The following is a 4,161-nucleotide window of genomic DNA, read 5'->3' as shown; positions in this document are numbered from 1 at the left end:
GGGCGGCCCGGGAGGGCGTGAGGCGGGGAGGGTTAGCGGGTAACTGAGGGGGCGGCGGCGGGGAAACGCGTCCCTGGAAACCGGGGGCACTAAGGCACCGTGAGGGTGGAAGCACAGATCGGAGGTGCTTTTCTGTATCTAGTGTTGTACGTTAGGCTTTTTTCTCTCTACACCGAGCAGGCCTTATCTCAGGGAGGTGAGAATAACTGCTGTGGCTTTAAGGAAAATACAGAATTAGGGTAGATACGGGGAATATCGAGGAAATCCATTGTTCCTTCCTCTGAAACGACAATACCTTTTCTTGCCATCTCCAGCTTCCCTTTTCCAAACATTCAACATAAGCATTGAATGACGAAGAGGAGACTATATTTAACTTAACATTCTATTTCTACTTTTTCTAATTTTGATCCCTTTCCTGCTACCTAAAGTTCATGATCTTTAAAATAACACTTTTTCAAACCAGTCATTTCTTACTCCATATGGACGGATCGAGTGTGTTGCTTTTTCCCAACTGTTTGCTCCGTTTCCCTGCCTATAAGCCCGTCCTTATTCCTACTCTGCCTGCCAGAGCACACCACTGCAAACAGCATCTCCGGGCTCGCCGCTCCCTTTGCTGGCTGGGGATGAACTGAGAAGGGCTGCAAAGACTGGACTAGACACGACTAGCTGGCCAAAGGATGGGGTAGCCACGGCTCACAGCAGTTACGGCACACAACGACGAGACTATTAAATACACAGTTTGGAAAATACCAAGAATCCTATACCCTCCTGTTAACCTTTTCTGTAGAAGAGGTTCTGCAGGGTAGGAAGGAGCTGAGGAAATGAAATGAGGTTGGACACGCTACAGTTTGCAAAATCACTTAGGATGATATCTGTGTCTGTTCCTATCCTGTTTTTTTCCCCATTCTCATGTCATGTACTCATTTCCAGATAGCTTCAAGGTTTTGCCTGTGTTAACAGTACTTCCTCTTTTCTTAGCTTCACCTATACTTCAAAAAAAATATAAAGATAAGAATGAAAATTCTCCATAGCTTTGTACCACGTTACTCCTGGGCTCTTTATTTCTATTTGTGAGAAGTGATAATGTTGTCTTTGCAACTAAGAGGGCTCAGCTCCTGCAACACAAGGATGACTTGGTAAGAACTAAGACAGACATCTGTGGCTAGAGATGAGGATGTGCTGCTGAGTAACTGTCTAGCATCATATTTTAAAAAGGAGGAAAACAATAAAAAGGGTGTGGGAGATTAAAATAGAGGGGTGGGAAATTTAAACTACATGGTACTTCATAGGCATATCAGATAGGCTGTAAACCTTGGAGTACCTCACCAATAGGGAAACAAGGGAGGAATTTTGTGGTCAGGAATAGGGTATAAAAATTTGTGTATCGCTCTGGTGGTGTGTGCCTACTAGTTAGGACACCCACTCTTGCAAGAACATAATAAAAATGCTTCACTGAAGAGTCTGGCCAGAGTCCTTTAAAGCAACTGATTGCTCGTTTCTCACATATTGTTACTCCATCTTTTGTTCTCCCTTTCTACACAGAAAAAAATAACTTCATAACTTGTTCCTCATGTTTGCGGTTCTTAGTTCTTTGACCACAACTCTCCAGCTGCCTGTTGCTTGAGCTGCAAGAGCTCCTCATGCTTACTTACACCTGTGGTAGGAATCACCATTACCAAAACAAGGGCAGGGCAGTTAGCACATTACACACTTCACAAGAGTTTCACTACCACACAGCTGGATAAGCCCTTTCCTTTTAGAAAGACATTCCTTCATCAGGTGGTCCTATAACAGACCACTTGTCTTTTACCCTTCTGTGAAGAAAATCCCATCAACATCTGTGAGGGAGGGAGCCTATAAAGAACACGTGCTATTCTGCCTAAGGCAAGTGTTTCAGTTTGATAAGGACATTCTTCCAGTGCAGTGCTCCAACGTTAGATGCTGACACCAGCAATTCTTTCACACAAAGGCTGATACCACTTGTACTCCCAATATTTTATGGGGTTTTTTTTACTAAGATCCCCTGTGACAGATCCCCGACTGAAATCAGCCCTGTTTGCTGTGCAAACCCTGAGAACTGTGCTAGGACCACATCTTCTCAGGAACTTAGGAGTTCAGGCCATGTCTTATCAGGAGCTAACAGTAACAGCCTGAGCTGGGACTAGACAAAACTAAAACTGCTACAGCTGCACAACTGCACACGCACCAAGGTGGGGGGTTTGACTATGAGTCAATCACTTTATGCTATAAATATCTATACACCCCATGAGCCCATTAAGCTCTCCCAGATGAGAGCAGGCTTCACAGTAATGATCCCCCCCTTGAGCAGGGACGTCTCTCAAGGTTACTCCTCAAAGTTGAAAGACCCTTTACCCAGCATCTAATATCTATAACGAGGTAAGCAACATTTTTAGGCCTAGGAGTATATTGTATGCTAGCAGCATTTTTATGTATATCCAGATGTAGCTTAATTATTAGAAGTGTAGGAAGTAGTAGACCTGCTGTCTAAATAATAATTTAAATAATTGTCAAATCACTGTTTACTTAGCATTCAATTATTGCTTAATAACTACTCAATTATAATTTCATTTTCATTCAATCATTGATTATCATTTGATCATCATTTAATCATTAATAGAACACTTCTAGTTAACCCGCAAATGATGACTTATTTTAGTAATTCACTTGTGACATCCCCCTACATGCCAAAGACTCAAACCTTAATTTAGAATTAAGGTGTACTGAGTTCACTGGCTATCTCCTGTCATGAAGAGCCAGGAGCAGATTAGGTTTTATAAAACCAGGGAAGAATTACGCCAAGTGACTTTGCACAATCAAGTACATATACTTTTGGAAGAAACACCTCAAGCAGGACACAAACTCACATTACTGCTGTTCTCTGTGATTCTGTCCCTCTTGTGCAGAGGGAAGTTTTCACCAAGAGTCAATTTATGCTACAGATTGGATTTCTATCATAAATGTGCGCCCAAATAATTCTATTCTATTACTATTCTATTTATCAACATTTTTAATACAACACTATGCCCTGTATATATTGCAAAACAGAATATTAACAGGTAATGCAACAATTGCAATATTCCAAAACCAACTTACTTCCTTGTTGGCACATATAGACCTAGTGAAGCTGTCCAAGAAAAACAATGGAAATGCTACAGATTCAGTTAAACAAGAGGTATCAGTGACTTCTGTAGGTTTTTTTGTAGGGAAAAAAAAGGGACCTACCTATAAAAAGTTTCATGAAGACATGGCCTTAGGTCTTCACAGAAATGTTGCAAATTCAACAGGTCTCCAGGCAAACACATAATAGGTGCAAGCGGAGCTTACTGAAGGACAGAAGGCCCAAGTTACCTCTTTTTCCTCAAGTTTGTCAATTCTACTAGAAAGCCTAGAAGTGAACCAAGTTAAGCAAGTACAAATAAGAAAACACTTTCTGAATATGAGCTGCATCTTAGTAACTTCTTGTTTGCATAATTTTAATTCCTTAGATTCCTGTATAAGGAGGTAACAGATTTTGAGAAACTTGAACCTTGACAGATTTTCTTCAGCTGTCCCACAGCTTCGTTTCTGATTCATGACAAGCAATGAGGACACCTTTAGTGGCTCCAGAGGTCAAATTTACTGCCTCTTCACTGTCTTACCTTAGCAAATAAAGGATGAACTCTGAACTTAAACCAATTTTACCCTACTACTCTCCTTGTTCTAACATTAATTTACAAAAAAAATTTAGAAATGCACATCTCCTTTTTTTGCTTAGACATTAAATTCATTAGAGAGTGAAAACATGTTAAGACAGATTTAATTACTGCTTTCAAAAGGACTCTGAATCTGTTGCAAAACTTATCTTTCAGAAAAGGTTGATAAACTGGATCATACTCCCAGCACATAATGGATTAAAGCAACTAGAGATTAACAAACAGGACTGCATGTGCTGACAGCTTGAATTCACTGAATAGCACAATGTTTGATCAGACAAACTTGGCAAGATCAGGCAGTAAGACCATGAAAAGATCAGTCTATTCCAGAAGCAAGCATTGTAATCACAAATGTATTTAAAAGCCCATTTCTTAAGTACATATGTGCATGTGTTTTGCCTGAACAGATTTTGACTGAGCTTCTGGAATGCCGCTGAGTTTTCCCTAC

The sequence above is a fragment of the Antrostomus carolinensis genome, unplaced genomic scaffold (genome assembly GCF_000700745.2).
Source record: "Antrostomus carolinensis isolate BGI_N321 unplaced genomic scaffold, ASM70074v2 scaffold22006, whole genome shotgun sequence".
Lineage (NCBI taxonomy): Eukaryota > Metazoa > Chordata > Aves > Caprimulgiformes > Caprimulgidae > Antrostomus > Antrostomus carolinensis.
The sequence above is the reverse complement of the archived record's forward strand: the minus strand, read 5'-3'. Positions refer to the sequence as shown.